The sequence below is a fragment of the Salvia splendens genome, chromosome 7 (genome assembly GCF_004379255.2).
Source record: "Salvia splendens isolate huo1 chromosome 7, SspV2, whole genome shotgun sequence".
NCBI lineage: Eukaryota > Viridiplantae > Streptophyta > Magnoliopsida > Lamiales > Lamiaceae > Salvia > Salvia splendens.
The window spans coordinates 25,540,498-25,562,399 of NC_056038.1; the positions used below are offsets into that span (position 1 = coordinate 25,540,498).

Below are 21,902 nucleotides of genomic sequence, written 5' to 3' on the forward strand. Positions count from 1 at the left end.
CATCGTGAGGCATATTCCAATCGAAACACTTCAATTTGGACGTCGTTTACCCAAAAAAACAAAGCTAAGAAATAAGGGATATCACATTATTTTCTACTACAATTGTAAATATATAAATGACTGGAACAACAAAATAAATCGTTGAGTGAGCATTACATGGCCCAACTCAACAAAAAGAAACGAATGAAAAAAACGCCAGAAAGCAACTGATGCATCCGTCGCCTTCCTCCTAAATGGCTTCCACCAAAAATAGAAGGGCACGGGAGCATCCATGCCCTAGACAGTGACACACTGTGTCTGTCTGGAGAACACATGGATGCCCTAGTTGTAAACTTGTAATACGAAGAGAGGGAGTTGAACCAATTCACACTGAACAAGATTAGTAAAAGAAGCATATAATGAGCTTCTTCATCTATCTATATATTCCTCCATAAGCCATGCACCGTCACATTGGAAAATCTGGTGCTCGAAAATGGAGTCAATTATGTGGCTCATTTCATTTTCATTCTTTCAAGTCCTTTTTCGTGTTTATTTCCCGCTATCATCGCCAAAATATACAATAGAACTGATTGGATGCATTCAATTCAGATGCTTTTTCTGATCTTTAAAAGCCTCCCAAATATTTGATTTTGAACTACTTCTCTAAAAGATGGTCTCCGAGCAGGATTAGCATCCATCATCGTCTGAAGATTAAGCCAGAAAATGTGCAATGAAACAACTTGGTATAAAACTGTGGTTGCACGGTTGAGGCACAGTAGCATTACATATAAGCTGCTAATCATCAAGAGAGTTGATATACCTTGATTAAATTCTGGAACTGTATTGAGTGGCTTGGAAGAAGAGGTAGCCTTCCTTCCCTGAGATGGAGAAAATGAGGCCTGATTCAGGTAAGGGCATACATGGAAGCTCCTAAGGAGAATATATCAACTTTGTCTAGATTATCATAGTTATCGTTCAGAATTTCTTGGGGCATATAGCGTGCATCGCCCTCTTCAACTGGCAAGCTTTTATCAATCATAGTTGCACAACCAAAATCACCAAGTTTATAAACTCCCTCTTTTACATAAATATTATCTGGCTTTACATCTAAGTGAGCTATGCCTCTGCTGTGAATAAACTGCAATGCTTTTGCAATCTGCAAAATGTAAACAACTTTATGATCACAAATCTCCACAAATAAATTCATAGCTTAAGATTCATGAATATCCATGACACACATTCATCAGAACCTTCAAATCACTTATCCATCGCACAAAAGAAGCAAATGAGGAGGCTTTGGAAACACCTTAGAGAAATAAAATTATTCACCTGATACATGACATCTAAAGCTTCTACCTGTCAATGATCTGGATAATGTATTGACAGAAAGGCTGTGATCACACAACTCCAACTGGATGTAGAGATGCTCGTTCTCGAACCAAGAACAGTAGTAGGTAACTGCATTCTCATGTTACCCTGAAAGAAATATGATTCATATATTAGTTTGAGAATCTCTGCTTTTGCAGATATTTAGGAAAACATTTTGTGCAGCAAACCTAAGGCTGCCAAAGCTTGAACTTTCATCAAAGCATTCTGCCTGCAAAAAAAAGGTATAATAATAAGTATGGTGAACAAAAAAGTATCCTTAACCCAGGTAGATGAACTATTAATATTGCACCTTTCTGTTTCCTCATGTAACTGTTTCATGCTAAGTTTCACAGCATACATGCAACCTTCGATCCTCTTCAGCACTTTGAAAACATTATTGAAGTTTCCACTGCCAATTTTCTAATAATAATAATTTCAGTTAGAAATGAATAAGAAATTCAGAATCAATGGAGACGAGAGAGCAAGGCTATGTTGATCTCCTAACCTCAATTTCATGGAAATCTGTCCGATAGCGTGAAAGGCCATCACCACCAATACCAGCAGAATAATAACCTGGAGGCAATACATACAAAATGTTACAGAACGACTAGTTTAAACTTGGAAAATAAATCAGTTAGCTTTCTAAGAAAAAAGGTTGCATCACCATGGTATAAAATGTCCCTCATTCCCAATAATAAAATACAACAAGATGCTTCACTTAAATTTCAAAAAGAAAGGCTACTGAATAACAATGTCTGCATCTGCACATTTGGATCTTTGATTGCTAAAAGGATCAGCATAAAAGTCCGAAGCATTCTTGACATATGGATTGTTTACGCATGGAGGAGGCATAACTCTGCACCGTAAAGCCACTACAGATTGAAACATAACCACCACGGCTATTTTGTAACTCAACCGGTGTTCCTGTCTCAATTGCATCAGTCCTCGAAGTATCATTTCCAAGATCTTCACATGGTTGATGACCAATATCAGTTGATCCGAAAAATGTTTTGAGATCAACATCTGGAATAGCAGTCAGCAGTGTACATCAAGCATCAGAAAAATATAGCACATAATTGAGCTCTCATGTCATTCAACAAAAGGACAAAAGAGAAAAAATCAGACATCAGACAAACACCATTTAGTTTCTAGGTTGAGTTGTTACCTAAAACCACTACCGCAGCAGGCAATGAGATAATAGCCCTATCGAATCTTTGAACTAAACAAGCATTGCGATATTGGAGGTTTATTCTTTTTTAGTTCTAGGGTGTTTTTTACATTCCATAAGTGTACTGGGCTTTTTTTAAATTCCGACTTTGGGAGAGACGCATGACCCACATGCGTCGCCCGTTAATAAAACGCATGACCGTGATGCGTTTTAGTGTAAGACGCATGACCTTAATGCGTCTTTCAGTTTTTATTTTATTTTAATTGAACGACACATGCGTCTTAGGGTAAAACGCATGACACACATGTGACTTCTCTGGAATCCTCCAAAAACATTGTCTTCGTCTTCGAAAGGGCTTCACGTGAGTATCTTTTGCGCCCCCATCGGAATCCGGATGAGAGTGTTATGGCCATTATACGAAAGTTCGGGGTTAATTCTTTTTTAGTTCTAGGGCGTTTTTTACGTTCCATAAGTGTACTGGGCTTTTTTAAATTTCGGCTTTGGGAGAGACGCATGACCCACATGCGTTGCGCGTTAATGAAACGCATGACCGTGATGCGTTTTAGTGTAAGACGCATGACCTTAATGCGTCTTTCAATTTTTTTATTTTAATTGAACGACGCATGACGGACATAAGTCTTAGGGTAAAACGCATGTGTCTTCTCTGGAATCCTCCAAAAACATTGTCTTCGTCTTCGAAAGGGCTTCACGTGAGTATTTTGCACGCCCCATCGGAGTCCGGATGAAAGAGTTATGACCATTATATGAAAGTCGCGCATTGAAGTGCAGATGACTCCAAAAGACATGTCCTCGTCATTGGTCGATGAATGTCCTTGGTGGGATTGATCAAATTATGCGAGATTATTCGTAACAAGCATTAAATGAGAATGTCTTTTTTGTGTTACGAATAATTTCTTATTTAATGCTTGTTACGAATAATTTCGCATCATTTGATCTACCCCACCAAGGACATTCATCGATCAATGACGAGGACATGTCTTTTGGAGTCATCCGCGCTTCAATGCACGACTTTCGTATAATGGCCATAACTCTCTCATCCGGACTCCGATGGGGGCGTGCAAGATACTCACGCGAAGCCCTTTCGAAGACGAAGACAATGTTTTTGGAGGATTCCAGAGAAGACGCATGTGTGTCATGCGTTTTACCCTAAGACGTATGTGCGTCACGCGTCGTTCAATTAAAATAAAAAAATTTGAAAGACGCATTAAGGTCATGCGTCTTACACTAAAACGCATCACGGTCATGCGTTTCATTAACGTGCGACGCATGTGGGTCATGCGTCTCCTCCAAAGCCGGAATTTAAAAAAAGCCCAGTACACTTATGGAATGTAAAAAACAACCTAGAACTAAAAAAGAATTAACCCGTGATATTGGGGATTTTGAATCAGAAAAAAGCCCTAATTGGGAGGAAATGCCAAAAATTATTTCTTTCATTTGCCTTTGTGTACATAAATCATCAAACATAGTAAAAGGTGCAACATTTCTTCAATGCCAACATCAGAGATTAGAGCACTAACCGAGTTTCAGGCGCTTGCTCCTAACAGTCTTAACTTTTCTCCGGCGATTTGGGGCATTCAATAGTTTCCTTCAACACAACACGACACGACACTACGATATTAGCACCTTAAAACTCGAAACCAACAAATTGACAAAATTATACCTTGCTCCGATCCACGCAGGAGTAATATAATCAGGGGTGATGAATCGGCGAATTTTTGATGGTGATGAATGCAGGAAGATGCAGATCACGACACAGAGATTTTACGTGGTTCGATTTACTGAGGTAAATCTACGTCCACGGGAAGAAATGAGGGCAGAGTTGTATTGCTTGATCTGTTTTCTTACAGCTTACAATACAGACTTGCTATTTTGTATTTGATCTCTAGAAAGCGAGAGAGTCTAACAGAACCTAACCCTATCTATCTGATCTAGGTTCTATTTATACCTTGAACCTAGATCGTGGCATGCAGCCATTTACTAGGTAGTGGATGTCGTGGAGATCGTGGCGATCTTGCATGGGTCCACTATCCTGCATGAGTTAATGACTGCTTGACACCACTAAATAGATCGTGGGTGTAGTGGAGGTGGAAATCCTGCATGAGTCCACTGTCTCCTAGTTCGGTCGAATACTGAGACCGAACTGCTGAATTATTGCCGAGCAGCTTTTGCCGATCTGAGAGTAGAGCTTGATGCCGACCTGAGAGCAGAGTTTGATTGGTTGGCTTTTACCGAGCTGTAGGCTGGGGCCGAACTCTTTGGTTGTGCCGAACTGAACTCTTTAGTCATGCCGGACTGATACTCTTTAGTCATGCCGAACTGATACTCTTTCTTGGGCTTTAGGCTGATGGGCTTTACTGCTGTTGGGCTTGTTTAGTACGTACTCCATCACTACCCCCCCCCGGAAAGCGAAGTGAATCACTTCGGCATTCTGGATAAAGGTACGGGGTAAGTTGATGTTTGTCCTCGGTCTTATGAAGTGAACTCTTCTTTGACCGGACTCGTCTTTGGTCTGATGAAATAAACATCTTTGACCGGACTCGTCTTTGGGCTGATGAAATAAACATCTTTGACCGGACTCGTCTTTGGGCTGATGAAATAAACATCTTTGACCGGACTCGTCTTTGGTCCTAATTTGGCGAGTTTTATCGCTCGGATCGGACTTTCCGTTGTCCTAATTTGGGGATCGGACTTTCCCTTGTCCTAATTCGGCGAGTTTTATCGCGTGGATCGGACTTTCCCTTGTCCTAATTCAGGCAAGTTTTATCGCGAGAATCGGACTTTTGTTGCAGTTCGTTTCAGACGAAGTGCTTGATTTTTAAGCCGAATTGTGGTCTTGTATCCTCTTTAGAAGCTTGGACTCACAATCGTTGGCTTGTTGCAGCTCGTTTCAGACGAACTGCTTGTTTAAGCTGAATTGTGGTCTTGTATCTTCTGCAGAAGCTTTGACTCACAATCGTTGGCTTGTATATGTTCTAAGAAGGGGATCAGCCTTCGAAGAACAAGATACCTCAGTAACATTTGTAAGAGACGACACGCACAGAGACAGACAAAACACACAGACAAAACGCACAGAGACAAATAAAGACCAAGTAAACCAAACAAAGCACATTGACTGAACAGGACGCAAGACTGACTGACCGGACTGTCTCTTACAAATGGAACTTTTTGAGGTTGGAAATGTGCCATGTTCGGGGTACCTGTTCTCCTGACATGTGGGCCAATTTGTAAGACCCTTTGCCGAGAACTTCTGACACCCGATACGGACCTTCCCATGTGGGTTCGAGCTTGCCCAGCTTTTCTGCTCGGCTTACTTCGTTGTTTCTCAAGACGAGATCTCCCACTTGAAATTGCAGCTTCTTCACCCTTTGGTTGTAATACCGGGCTACTTGCTCCTTGTACTTGGCTGCTTTTATGCATGCCAATTCTCTTCTTTCTTCGGCAAGATCTAGCTCGGCTCTCAGTCCGTCGTCATTCATTTCTGAGGAGAAATTTAGAGTTCGAAGACTGGGTACGCCGATCTCCACCGGAATTACGGCTTCAGTGCCGTACACCAGACTGTACGGAGTTTCACCGTTGGAGGTTGTGGGTGTAGTTCGGTAGGACCATAGGACTTGAGGGAGATTTTCTACCCATTGTCCTTTGGCTTGTTCTAACCGAGCTTTTAACCCTTTCACCAGGATACGATTTGTTACCTCCGTTTGTCCGTTTGCTTGTGGATGAGAGACCGAAGTGAACCGCTGTTGAATATTCAGCTCTTGGCACCAATTCTTGAACGTCTTGTCGGTGAACTGAGTCCCGTTATCCGAGATGAGGATGTGGGGTATGCCAAATCGGCACACTATGTTCTTCCAGACGAAGTCCAATGCCTTTGAGCTCGTTATCGCAGCTAATGGTTCAGCTTCCACCCACTTCGTGAAGTAGTCCACGGCAACGATAAGGAATTTCATTTGCCGAGGAGCTTGAGGAAGTGGTCCCACTATGTCTATGCCCCATTGCATGAAAGGCCAAGGGCTCTGCATAGTGGATAGATCGGTCTGCGGCATCTTTGGGATATTTGCATGGATTTGGCACTTCGGGCAGGTCTTGACGAGCTGCACTGCTTCTTGTACCAAGGTTGGCCAATAATATCCCCATCTTAGAACTTTTTTTGCTAAAGCTCTAGCTCCGATGTGGCTGCCGCACGATCCTTCATGAACTTCTCTGAGGATGTAGTCCGTCTCTTCTGGTCCTACGCACCGCAATAACGGCTGGAGGTAAGACTTTCTAAAGAGGACTCCTTCATGAAGTTCGTACCGAAGTGCTCGGCACGTGATCTTCCGAGCTTCTCTCTTATCCTCGGGCAATTGTCCTTGATCCAGATACTGCAAGATTGGCGTCATCCAGTTCGGCGAGCTGGATACTGAACGTACCTCGGCTTCATCAATGCTTCGATGCATTAATTCTTCCGCCTTTGAGCTCGGATCTGAGGCCAACTTACTTAAGGTATCTGCTCGGCTATTTTCCGCTCTGGGAATGCGGATTATCCGAAAATAGGAGAAACTTCGGCTGATGCTTTGCGCTTTGTCCAAATACTTCTTCATTCTCTCGTCACGAGCTTCACTTGTACCCAACATGTGATTCACTATGACTTGTGAATCACAATGGATTTTGAGAGATTTGATGAGCAGACTTTGCGCTAACTGGAGTCCGGCCAGGAGGGCTTCATACTCGGCTTCATTATTAGTAGTGGGGAATAGGAACCGAAGTGAGTAGGTTACCTCGTGTCCGTCGGGAGCGACAAGTAAAATACCAGCTCCACTTCCCATCTTGTTTGAAGCTCCATCTACGAATCCGCTCCAGCAGTCCGGCGGCTCTACTTCGGATTCCAAGGGCTGTGCTAGTTCGGCATTGGCAGAATTCTTCTGTTCGGCAATAACAGGAATTGCTTGATCGAACTTGGCCTCTGCAAGAAAATCTGCCAAGGCTTGTCCCTTGATGGCTTTCCGAGGTAGGTACTCGATTGAGTGTTCTCCCAGCTCTATGGCCCATTTGGCGATTCTGCCTGATGCTTCTGGCTTGGTCAAAACTTGCCGAAGAGGCAGATCGGTTAAGACGCATACCTTGTGAGCATAGAAGTATGGCCGCAGTCTCCTTGCTGCATTTACTAACGCCAGAGCAATTTTTTCCAGAGGTTGATACCTTGTTTCTGGACCTCGTAATGCTCGGCTTGTAAAGTAGATGGGAAACTGCTTTAGGCCTTCTTCTCGTACAAGCACCGCGCTGATGGTTTGATCCGATGCCGCTAAGTATAAGAATATTACTTCGGCTTCGTTTGGAGCAGAGAGAATAGGAAGCTCGGCTAGATAACTTTTGAGCTCGTCAAAGGCCTTTTTCTGCTCGGCTCCCCACTCGAACTTTGGTGCCTTTTTCAACACCTTGAAGAACGGCAGTTGCTTTTCGGCTGCTTGGGAAAGGAATCGATTCAGTGCGGCTAGACATCCGGTTAGCCTTTGCACGTCATGTATGGACTTCGGCATTGCCATGTTCTGAATGACTTGGACTTTTGAGGGGTTTGCCTTGAGTCCGTCCTTTGAAACCAAACAACCCAGAAACTTTCCTGAATCTACCAAAAAGGTACATTTTTGGGGGTTGAGTTTGAGGTTGGCTTTTCGGAGCACGTTGAGAGTGGATTTGAGGTTGTCTTCGTACTCCGAAGTGCTTTTGCTTTTGACAACTATGTCGTCGACATACACTTCAACCTGTTTTCCGATTAGGTGCCGAAAAAGCTTGTCTACCATCCTTTGATAAGTGGCTCCGGCATTCTTTAAACCGAATGGCATCTTTTTATAAGCGAAAACGCCGAAATCGGTAATGAAAGCTGTTTTCGGAGCGTCACTCTCATCCATCAACACTTGGTGATATCCTTTGTATAAATCAAGAAAACAGAAAATTTCGAAGCCGATCAAAGCTTCTACTTTTTTATCTATATTCGGAAGGGGATAGCAATCTTTAGGACAGTGCTTGTTTAGATCGGTAAAATCTATGCACATCCGCCATCCTCCTCCTTTTTTCTTGATCATCACAGGATTGGCCACCCAAGAAGGATATTTCACCTCGAATAGTACATCCGCTTTTAGTAATTGGCGGACTTCGTCATGGATGACTTGGCTTCTTTCTGCCGCAAAGAGTCTTTGCTTCTGTTTTACTGGCCGGATTGAAGGATCAATATTTAACCGATGAGTGATTACCTCGGGGGGCACTCCGGTCATGTCCAACGGAGACCATGCAAAGACATCTTTGTACTCCTTGAGGAGCTGAATGGTCTTTTCCCGGAGTAGAGGCGTTCCTGCGAAGCCGATCTTGACCGCTCTGGTATGCATTTTTTTGGTAGAAGAGGATCAAAAACTCGCTTTATCACAAATTTGGTTCTCTGTTTCCCACAGACGGCGCCAGTGATGAATCGGCGAATTTTTGATGGTGATGAATGCAGGAAGATGCAGATCACGACACAGAGATTTTACGTGGTTCGATTTACTGAGGTAAATCTACGTCCACGGGAAGAAATGAGGGCAGAGTTGTATTGCTTGATCTGTTTTCTTACAGCTTACAATACAGACTTGCTATTTTGTATTTGATCTCTAGAAAGCGAGAGAGTCTAACCGAACTTAACCCTATCTATCTGATCTAGGTTCTATTTATACCTTGAACCTAGATCGTGGCATGCAGCCATTTACTAGGTAGTGGATGTCGTGGAGATCGTGGCGATCTTGCATGGGTCCACTATCCTGCATGAGTTAATGACTGCTTGACACCACTAAATAGATCGTGGGTGTAGTGGAGGTGGAAATCCTGCATGAGTCCACTGTCTCCTAGTTCGGTCGAATACTGAGACCGAACTGCTGAATTATTGCCGAGCAGCTTTTGCCGATCTGAGAGTAGAGCTTGATGCCGACCTGAGAGCAGAGTTTGATTGGTTGGCTTTTACCGAGCTGTAGGCTGGGGCCGAACTCTTTGGTTGTGCCGAACTGAACTCTTTAGTCATGCCGGACTGATACTCTTTAGTCATGCCGAACTGATACTCTTTCTTGGGCTTTAGGCTGATGGGCTTTACTGCTGTTGGGCTTGTTTAGTACGTACTCCATCAAGGGGTACTGCAAAGAAGAAAATAAAATTGAATCAAGAAGAGAGCTAGAGAGGAAGAGCAGATAGGGATGGAAGAGGATAAAAACCAGAAGAAATCCTGGCTAAGGATGAAATCTTTTTCGGGATCGAAATCGAGAGGCATGGAGCTGCTTCGGAATCGAGAAGGTTCTGGAAGCGGCAGGGATTAAGCGAGACTTGATCGAGGTGCCTTTCACCATTCGATTTGTTGCTGCGTTCGGAGCTTTTCTACTCATCAACTCTCTCTTCGATCAGATTTCTGGTTACTGTTAAAAAGAGGGCGAAATAAATTCAAATTCGCGCGCGTTCGCAGAAAGGATTAATACTCCTATATAAAAATACGCCACCGAAGATTATTTTAAATTAAAAATAATATGAATCGAACCACAAATCCAATTTTTGAAGGAAAACATATCCAATTCAATCTGTAACAAAATTAATAACTGAAGCGCGCAGAAGCTGATAGACATATGTTCGTGTTCTATTGTTCTAGGTCGAGCCACTAAATCCAATGAATACACTAGATCACTTGGTCTAGGAACTCAAGAGAATATATAAGGCTCAGTCGTTGGACACACACTTCTCGCGTTCAAAGATCCCTCAACCCGTTATACTATAGACTAGTATAAAGAAGTAGGGGTCGATCCAACGAAGATGGATACGTAGGAGAGCATTGAAGGAACTTTGGTTTAGAAAACGGCTGCTGCCACGCAAATTTGGGTTGAGGTTTAACTACCACTAGACTTAGGCACGAAATTAACCTCTAGACCTAGGAAACTATAAACATCATGCTGACATCGAACAACCTTATGGCACCAAAATAACTAACTAGCTTACTAGACCGAGCAAACGACTTCCTAATATCTCTAAACAGAAAGCAGGTAAACAGTGGGGACCATATTCCAGAAACAGAACGTAGGAAATTAAAGCTGCAACTAACTAACAAAGCATTTAACTAAAAACGGCATGTATCTTAGGAGCTGAATCAAACTCGAACATGAAGAAAACAGAACACATATCTAGATTCAAACACAATATAGAAATTCGGACGTTGGAAACTTGCAAACAACCGGAAATAAAACAGATCTACAAATACTAGACAGAATGAAATGAAAGCACGAAAACTAGGCATAAATCTCGATCACTCTATTTCAGATCCAACGTCGGATGCTCAATCCACTCCGGATCCAAGCAGTCTGAATCCAACAACAACCAAAATCAGCTCCATAGTTCCTAATTCAACAAGATCTACTCCGATCAACACCAGATTCCAACGATTTCACCCAAACTCAGCAACCAATACGAAGTTCAAACATCCAACTCAGCAATCACAACAAACTCAGAATAATAAACTGAAGGGGTTGGCAGCGGAAGAGTGCGTTATTTACCGATCATATAAACTTGATCTATTTAGCAGATTATTTAGACAAATTCTATTCGCGTAATTATCACATGTATCATGCTCATAACTTGAATTAAAAACATGCTTTAGCACATAAAATCCCTAAAGCATGCTTACTACGGAATTAGCCAATTTACCTCGTAGATTCAATCAAGAATCGATGATGGCTTGCTCCGTCTCCACGTGAAGATCTTCAATACAAGACCTCGGATCTTCTGACTGGTGTCCCGGACTATACGCTGATATTTGTGTGGGCAAATCTCACCAACGTACTATGACTCGAATAATGGAAGACAGAAACTGCTCACGGAGGGAGCACAAATTTCGAGCTCTCTCTTTCTAGAGGGGGACGAAAATTTTGTATATTGAAAAGTGTATTTTATGTCTCCTTTATTCTCCTATTTATATAAGTCACATATTGGGCCCAGTCAGGGATCTAAGGAAGAATTTGGAACAGGCCTCACCTAATTAGCTTTTTACTAATTAAATTGAACCCACAAATATAAGCTTATATTGGAATATTACGAGCAGCCACTACAGAAGTAATATTGCACTGCCTTCCAAATCCGAAATTACAAGTATTCCGGGTTTCCTTTAATTGCATATGATTTATTTCCCGCGCTTAAGATAGAAACATCAATTAATTAATTAATGTCTGCTATAGACTTAATTAATTAACATATTTTGAATTTCAAGAGTGGACTTAGCAAGAAACTCTTATTTATTATTCATAGAGTAATCAAACTCCAACTAGCTAGGTTCCGAATAATAAAACCTCGTTTCGAGCTCCTCTTGTGGATGTTATCAAACGAGACTCTCCCCACGCACGTTTCAACATAATAGCAATCCTAGCACCGCTAGATAATGATCACCACTACCCAATATACCTGGATCGTTGGGTTACGAAAAATCCACACCTTTGGTAAGTCAAAGTAGTGGATACTCAATGTCGTGTGCTCAATGCTAACGTACATTGATTAAGAAATTAATTATCAAGACCTCGTCTTTCAGTAGATAGCATAAAGACTCGTCTTACTGTTAGATCCATTCAGTGCTATACCACACCAACGTCATCTTATTTCAATAAGACTTAGAAATAATCGGACTGACATTGCAACCTTTCGCGATAGGTAGTCTAGCCCTATCTAGGTTGTGAAATTCTTATTTTTCTCTGTTTAGAACTGACCGTGTTACCTTAAATTGGACGACGCCCACAACCGGTCTACTAAAACAAAGACTTAGACTTTGTTACGTTTGCTTATACATTTAAATATGCAATAAACAACCATTAAATGTAAAACATAACAACATTATGACAAAAATAATCTATTGCATTTATTGGAAAATAACCATTAGAGTTTTACATAGGGGTGTCGAAATGGGTAGCGGGTATTGGGTACCCGCACACCCGACCCGTTACCCGCCGGGTATTGGGTACCCGCTGGGTTTCGGGTACCCGCTACCCGACATAAGCGGGACCGGGTTCGGGTACGGGTATTGAGTTTCAGGTTTTTGCAGGTATCGGGTATACCCGATACCCGAACGGGTATACCCGATACCCGCTTATATACCCGTTTAAATATAAATATTGTAATAATTTTTTTAATTAATATCCGTTTAAGTCTTTTGTCCATTACCGTAATTTTAATTAATACACGTTTTAGGATTAACTCTGAAGTCTTTTTGTCCATTACCCTAAATTGTCTACTCTGGTAAATTAATTTTTTATCAAGCTAGTGCATGGTGAGTTGGTTGTCAGCAATTGATACTATTATGTTAATATAAGAATATATCATGGGAAACTATAATATGTGTTATGAACCTCCGTGTTCTGTATATATTGATTGATTGGGTAATATTATTAGTGAGAGGTTGTTGGTGCTAACTTTGAATTTCAGTTTTGAATGAGGTAGGGTAAGTGTTTGGGCGAATTTGAATCTGAATGATTTTTATTATTATGTAATTGAAAATATCGTAAGAATCTTGTGTGACCATATTATAACCCTCTACAGAGAAATCATTAGGATAATATTATTGTCATATTTAATCTATAGTAAGGCTGGTGGAATTTTTGTTGTTTGTTGTGTGAATGAATATTATTCAGATATGTTGCGCCGAGAAGGATTGTAGCTTCCGGAGCCGGCCAAATAACTGGCTGAGTAAAATATACCTATTATTCAGATTGTGTGACCATATTCAGATATAAAGTCAACGTGATGAATATATTTTAAACGGGTCGGGTACGGGTACCCGCCTGTCGGGTACGGGTATCCCGTACCCGACAAGGTGGGTATCCGTCTCTGTGAGGGTCGGGTAACGGGACAAAGATTTTGGCTACAAACGGGTTCGAGTACCCGGTTCTCCGGGTACGGGTACCCGCGGGTACCCGTTTCGACACCCCTAGTTTACAGTATGCAATCACTCGAAAGGTGATTTCTAGTATACAAAACCCTAACATAAACATCCATATTCGAAATCGACATAAGCAGAGAAATTACAGAAAACAGAAATTTAATAACCAAAAGCAATTCAACCGCAAACAGGGCCGAACTTCGAACGGCGAAATTCGGCGAAATCCATGACAGGAAACTAAAAATGAAAGTGTTTAAATTGTATCTTCGCCCTCCTTGAGGACGGTGTTACCCAACTACTGTCTAGCAACTATAACCCAGAACTACCCTACGATTCCCTCATGAATACCCAAGTGTGTAGTGAGCTATGAGCTACGATCTGTTAATGAGGTCTCCACCCAGCCTATCCTCCATATTGCATGCTTTCTCCCTTATATAGGTGCGGACATAATCTTCTAGAAGTCTTCGTAGAAATCTCCATTCTACCCTTCAACATCTTGATTTCCTCCGTCTTGCAATTTTTCTTCACATTGCTCACTTATCCGTCAGTTCCTTGGACCATGCAAATGTCCTTCTCTTTTCCTGGATCTGGCGAAAACCTTCTACATACCTGGCTTAAAACATGTGTTAGACCCCACAAACGTGTGAATTTAACCCCTTAACCAATGCATGAAATTAGCCTTATCAAACTGCTCACACTTAATCCATACTTGTCCTCAAGTATGAAAATAAAAAAAATTTAGAAATAAGGCGAATTTCAATGCATGGTCATCCTTGACTGACTCTATAGACACAAACAAAACAAAACTCCTAGACCTAGAAACACTAACAGACTCAAAAAGAGTAAACAACTCTTAAAGAAAACACAGAGAAAACACAAAGGCATGAACTAGCTTCAACTTTTAAGCAGCCGTCCCCACAAGCTTAAGGCCTATCTGATTTGTCTACAATCTCCAAATCCTCCCTTTTCCTTCTTCTACCTAATCGGTCTGTCAGTTCGTTAAGATAGCCTATTGATTTTCCATTGGTTAGATTCACTCGATCACTCATTCCTCACCAGGGATGTTAGGATCGAATCACTCTTAAGTCAATGTTACACCACTGATGCTTCGGGTTATGAGAGTTTCTCCTTCTTATAACTCTCATTTTTTTTTAACTTCCTGGGTCAGGTTACTGTTGCTTCCTGCCCTTAGGTAATTTTTCTCCTTTTTCTATTCCCCCTTTTTATATTTTTCCCCTTCTTATAATTCTGTTTATTTTATTCCTCCTCTGGACTTCGTCCAGCTTATACCTCCATTTCCTGAACTTCGTCCAGCTTATACCTCCATTTTCCTGGACTTCGTCCAGCTTATACCTCCATTTCCTGGACTTCGTCCATCTTATACCTCCAGAACCCCCTTTTTTATCACTCTTCTCTCTAAGCATCAAGTGGTGGCCCCTTTTATACAAGTTAGCTCACAATGTATAGGCTTATAACTCACATTTATGGTGGGGCTTCACCACTAGGTCATCTAAGGCATCATCTATCGTCCTTACTTCATTCAAACTGAATTCAGCTTATTAAGGAAAAAAGCCTCAAAGTTGATATGCATCCTATCTTCAATTGCTCTCACTAAGGGGATCTTGCCTTATTATATTCACTAACTCATGCGACACACATAAAGAAACTAAACCTAAATCTAAAGACACCTAATCACATAAGAACACAACTGTACGACTCTCTCCCCCTCCCACTTCACTCAAGCTTGTCCCCAAGCAATCCCAGTGAAGGGGGGAAACAGGGAAGTACAAACAAAACTCAACAAAACATAAAAAAAACTTCAGGAACAACAATCCTGAAAAAGCAAACAAACTTCTCACACTTAGACCGAGCAACGGGCTAAGTGGGAGAAGGCACAACAGAAGAACAACCAAAACATGCCAGAAAAAACACAAACTTCTCACACTTAGACCAAAAATTGGGCTAAGTGAGAGAAGACATAATCACAAGCAAATATATACAGAATACGACATGCTGGGAAAAAGAAAACACAAACACAAACAACAAATATATAAACATAAAACGAAAGAAAGAGAAAAAACTAAAAGTAAAGTTACTTGGTCAAGGGGCTCCAAAGCTTCAGTAGTAATGAGGGTCTCTCCCTCCTCAGACAAAATAGGGTTGCCCCCTCAATGTAGATAGGGGTTTCCCCCTCAGCAACCATCGTATCAGAGATTAGGGCTTCACCGCCCGCTAATTTTTCCGGGGTTCCCCCCAACAACTTCCTCCGAAATAACAGGGTCGCCCCCTCCAAATCACCAACAGGGGTTTCCCCCTCAACATCATCCACTGGGGTTGCCCCCTTTTTGACTCCTTCAACCACCACAGGGGTTTCCCCCTCTACGACACCAGCAATAGAAAAATCAGGGGTTCCCCCCTCACCTACATCAACATCAGCAGAAATAACAGGGGTTTCCCCCTCGACAACACCAACCTCAGAGATAACAGGGGTTTCCCCCTCCACAGACGTCATCTGCTCCATCTCCACAACCAGATCTGCCCCTTATTCCTGCTTGTCGCCTACCGCGGCTTCTTTCCCAGGTTCGCCAGTAGACGGTTCGGCTACTGTATGTACGGTAGCCGGATGTGAAATCGCATCCTCTGAAATTTGAGGTGGTGTTGGTGTGGTGGTTGTGATGGACGTCGATGCGGCAGGTGTGGCCTTCCCCATCATTGACGTGAACAGGGCGAAGGCTTTCATCGCCTCTTCCGGCCTGCCAAACTTCTGCATCAACTCTGCCATGAACGTCGCCGCGTTGGAATCGGCAGATCCGGTGGGGTTTCCCGCATTTGATGTATTCTCCATGGCCTGAATCTGAAAATTTCTCAAAGACTTTGAAAGAAATTACGGGTTAGGGTTAGTGAGGGCTGGGTATCGCGAGAGAAATGATTTGGGGATTTCTGTGAGAGAGTATTTGTTTGTTTTAAAAAAATAAAGCGTAAGGGACGAAAGAAGTAAAAATGGGTAAGGGTGCGTACGGTTGTGCAGGCGGTTGCAGGCATGATGTAAGCAACTGTTTGCCTTCCCATAAAGCAATATTTGAATTTCGAAACTGTACCACTTCCCTCTCAAACAAAAATCTCTCTGCCCCATGTAAACGATACTCTCTGCGACACCATACTTATGCAAAAACAAAAGAAAATGAAACGCCAGACTTCCAGGTCGAGGATTCAAAAAGTGACAAAACATTTTCCCTGAAAAGTCTGGTGTTTCGAAAATATTTTTTGGAAGATTAAAATTTTTTCATTTGTTTGGGATTTTCAATTAAAAAAATGATTAAACTATTTACACATTCAATTTAACACTCTCGAGATTCCCTGGTTCAGTGAATAGATATATAAAAAAACATCCCAATTTACCTGACCCAGGAATTCATCGAGAGCACTGCTTGCTAAACTGATTAGGCGATAACGGAGAGTGCGCGTAGTGGCATTTCCTCCACTACACACAACTCAGAATTATCCCTAAAAACCTTCACCCGATGACCATTAACAAGAAAGGGAGTAGAAGTTGAGGCACCTCTCTGGATCTCCACTGCTCCATTCGCTCGGAGGCCAACAATAGTGTACGGCCCAATCCATTTGGATTTTAGCTTTCCTGGTAGCAGCTTGAGTCTGGATTGGAAAAGGAGAACTTTCTGACCAACGTGAAGTTCCTTGACCCGGAGGTTTTTGTCATGCCATAGCTTCGTCTTCTCTTTGTACCACATCGCGGACTCATAAGACTCAAGCCTTAATTCCTCCAGTTCTTGAAGCTGCAGTTTCCTCTCTTCTTCACACGCCTGAGGGTTCATGTTAATTTCCTTGACCGCCCAATATGCCCTGTGTTCCACACCTACAGGCAAATGGCACATCTTGCCAAACACTAGCCTGTAGGGTGACATCCCAATAGGCGTTTTATAGGCTGTCCTGTTGGCCCATAGTGCGTCGTCAAGCCTCTTACTCCAGTCTTTCCTTGACGGATTCACCGTCTTCTCTAGTATTGCCTTGATCTCTCTATTTGATATTTCCGCCTGCCCATTTGACTGAGGATGATAAGGTGTAGACAGCCTGTGATGGACTCCATATTTTTCATTAGAGCTTCTATCATTCGGTTTCGGAAGTGTGTTCCTTGATCCGAAATAACAGCCCTAGGCACACCATACCTGTTAAAAATGTTAGACTTAAGAAATTTTACCACCTCACCAGCTTCACAAGAGGTGGTAGCCTTGGCCTCTATCCATTTCGACACATAATCTACCGCCACAAGGATATACGTGTTCCCATATGAGGATGGAAACGGTCCCATGAAATAAAATTCCCCAGACGTCGAAGATTTCGCAGACGATTACTGGGACCTGTGGCATTTCGTCTCTTTTAGAAATTCTCACTGTCTGCTGACATCTCTCACAATTATGGCAGAATTCGAAGGCATCCTTGTGTAATGTAGGCCAATAAAAACCACTATCTAACACCTTCCTCGCTGTCTTCCTTGGTCCAAAGTGACCTCCACAAGCTAGGACATGGCAATGATTAAGCACATCCCTCTGTTCCCATTCTGGAATACACCTCCTAATTACTTGGTCGACTCCCATTCTCCATAAATATGGTTCGTCCCAAAAATAATACTTGGCTTCGCTTTTAAGTTTCATCTTCTGGGCTCGGGTGATTGATTGAGAACTTGGTACCTCTCCTGTGACCAAGTAGTTTGCTAGGTCTGCGAACCACGGCTCATCGCTCAATTGACACTTCTCTTTTTCAGAATCTCCTGGACCTGTTAACGCCATCACCATTTCCCAACAGATGGGTCTAGGAAATGTTCCTATACAGTACAGATGCTCCTCCGGGAAGGCATCAGGTATAGCTTCATCCGTCTCTCCTTGGAAAATCCTGCTCAAGTGATCAGCCACTTTGTTTTCTGTCCCCTTTTTGTCTCGAACTTCCCAAGCAAATTCCTGTAAAAGTAACACCCAACAGATTAATCTTGGCTTAGATTCTTTCTTCGTCAACAAGTGCTTGATAGCCGCGTGGTCAGTGAAGACTATCACCCTCGACCCCAGCAAGTACGGGCGAAACTTCTAAAACGAGTATACTACTGCCAGCCTTTCCTTTTCCGTGGCGTCATAGTTCTTCTGGGCTTGATTGAGTGTTTTCGATGCATAAAAAATCACATAGCTTTTCCCATCGATTCTTTGACCTAGTACTGCCCCCACTGCGTAATCACTTGCGTCGCACATTATTTCAAATGGTAAACTCCAGTCTGGCGCTCTGATAATAGGGGCAGAGACTAGTTTATCCTTCAGTAGCTGAAAAGCTTCCTTGCACCCCTCATCGAAAATGAAATCAACTTCATTATGCAACAAATGGGTGAGTGGTTGGGCAATCCTCGCAAAATCCTTAATGAATCTTCTGTAGAAACCTGCATGCCCTAGGAATCCTCTAACTTCTTTCTGATTCGTAGGGTAAGGCAATTTTGAGATCACATCAACCTTCGCTTGGTCTACCTGTATACCCCTCTCTGAAACAACATGCCCTAGGACAATTCCTTCAGGGACCATAAAGTGGCATTTCTCAAAATTTAAGACCAAATGCTTTTCCTGGCACCTCCTCAATACTATATCCAAACTTGCTAGACAGGAGTCAAAATAATTCCCATACACAGTGAAATCATCCATGATAATTTTGATACAATCCTCCAATAAATCCGAGAAGATACTCATCATACACCGTTGAAAAGTGCCTGGCGCATTGCATAGACCGAACGACATTCTTCTATAAGCATACGTGCCAAAAGGACACGTAAATGTAGTCTTCTCTTGATCTTCAGGATCTACGTAGATCTGGAAGTATCCACTGTATCCGTCAAGGAAACAAAAATATTGATTTCCCGCCAGCCTTTCTAACATCTGATCAATGCATGGGAGCGGGAAATGATCTTTCCTAGTTGCTTCGTTCAGCTTTCTATAATCGATGCACATCCTCCACCCAGTAACAAGTCGAGTGGGAATCAATTCATTCTTATCGTTCTTGACTACCTGAATCCCTGATTTTTTTGGTACCATGTGAACTGGGCTGACCCACTCACTATCAGGTATGGAATAGATGGTGCCTAAGGATAGCAACTTCAAAACTTCCTTCAGAACTTCCTCTCTCATGTTCGGATTAAGCTTATGCTGTGGGTCCCTGTAGGCTTTCGCTCCCTCTTCCAACCGGATATGATGCATACAAAGACCCGGACTAATTCCTACCAGATCGGAGAGAGTCCATCTTATGGCTTTCTTGTTTCTTCTGATCACATTCAGCAATACTTCCTCGTGTTCCTTGGTCAAGTTGCTGTTGATGATAACGGGAAAAGTCTCATTCTCTTCTAGATAAACATACTTGAGGCCTGGTGGGAGCACCTTCAGTTCTTTCTTCAGGGTACTCGCCTCCTAGGGCAAAGGATTTTTCTCTGTTTCATCAGATATCATTTCTTTCCTTGACCTAGAAAGAGCCTCCATGCTCGCCACATGGGGTGTCTTCCTTGACTTAGCTACACCTGGATTTGTACAGAATTCCAAGATTGCTTTAGCTAGCTCCTCATTTGATAATTCACTTGTGTTCATCGCTTCACGCCATCCAGCCACTTCTCTGTCGATAGAGTAACTCATCTCTGAATTTTCAATCTGTTCCTGCATTAATTCTGTCTCAAGATATTCCTGGACCAGGGGGTTAATAACATCGATAGCATGCAAATTTTCTACATCAAGAGGCTTCTTCATTGCTTCATCGATGCCAAATGTATATTTTTCCCCATTGTAGTCAAGGCATATAATTCCATCAAAAACATCAATTACGGTCTTGGCTGTACGGAGAAAAGGTCTCCCTAGAAGTACACTACTAGACTCAGCCGACTCATTGTCACCCATTCTGATAACATGAAAATCGGTAGGATACAGAAAATTATGCACCTTGACGATAACATTTTCTAAGACTCCCTCTGAACAGATACACGACCTATCTGCCAATTGAATTACCACTTTTGTATCGACCATCCCTACTCCTACCAGCTTCTTGTAAATGAAAAGCGGTAAAACATTTATCGATGCCCCTAAATCACACATGGCATGCTCAATTCTGACATCACCGATTGAAATAGGCAAGGTAAACATACCTGGGTCAGTGCACTTGAAGGGCATTCTCCGCTTCTGAATCACTGCTGATACATTTTCTCCAATCAGAATCTTCCCGCTGGGCCTCGTCTTTCCAGCTATAAACTCCTTAATGAATTTGCTGAAGACCGGTAGCTTTAAAGCTTGTAAGAATGGTAAGTTGATCTCCAACTTTCCGAAGATATCCATAAAATCCACCGGTTCATCCTTCTTTCTCTTAACTTCTCCTCGGTGTGGAAACGGTTTCACTTGTTTCTCTGCACTTGTAGATCCTCTAGCTGCAGGTCCGTCTGACTCCTTCCTCACTACTTCATTTTCCATTTCCGGTTCTGGGTCTAGGAAAAATGGTTCTGCCTTACTTGGTAATGGCCTCCCCAAATCTCCTTCCTAAAGGTCATCTTCTCTCCCGGAACTGCTTCCCTTTAAGTGCCCGGGTCTAGAGGCTGTACCCTTTCCTTCCTTGCTTCCTGCGGGGCTTGTCTCCTCATTCATCCTCATCTCTGGACCTTCATACCCCTTCCTGGATCTTAAAGTAATTAGACTGATGTTAGCTCTATCAGGCATCCTTACTGAGGCGGGAATCTTGCCTTCATTCCCTCGCATCTCGCTCAAGGAAGTTGCTATCTGAGACAGTTGCTTTGCCAACATATCCATTGCCGCCTTTTGCTCCTGCTGAGCATCCTGAAGCTTGTGGACTACGTCATTGTTCAATTGCAAGTTGTTCTGCATATGCTGTTGAGAACTGACGAGGTCATGCACCATTTCATCCAGATTCCTTGGTGTTTTTGAATTTTGCTGACTTGGCCCTAGGCCTGCACTTGGATTCGAACCACTCGCTTGATTCTGGCGAAGGTTTCCTTGACCTCCTGAACTATTGTTGTACTAATTTCCTGGCTCTTGGTAGTTGGTTTGGAAATTCCTTTGGTGCGGTGGTACATAAGAGTTCCCTTGATGGTTTTGGTTCCTGTTCCCCCAATTCGGATGATCTCCCTGGTTCCGATTATTCCAGTTGCCCTGCCCCTCTTGACTCATTCCAGACCAGTTACCCTTCCTCTCGGGCTGAAGTGCAAACTGGATACTCTGTTGTGGTGCTGGCTGGCTCTGTTCGTTGCCCGACCATCTAAAATTGGGATGGTTCCTCCAGGGTGCGTCTCTTTGTCTCCCTGGATTCCAACTTCCATCGGGATTCCAACTCCCCATCGCATTAGCTTGGGCCTGGTACTCTCCTTCCTGAGGTCCATAATATTGCTGAAGTTGACTATCTCCTAGACCCGGAGGTTTTTCCTTCGCTTGTGAGGTTGGT

The 21,902-nt window shown here is 42.6% G+C and overlaps 1 pseudogene; it reads right to left on the reverse strand.

The window, feature by feature from the left end:
* Nucleotides 1-200: 200 nt before the first annotated feature.
* Nucleotides 201-15,951, reverse strand: LOC121810620 (annotated as a pseudogene).
* Between the last annotated feature and the right edge of the window lie 5,951 nt (nt 15,952-21,902).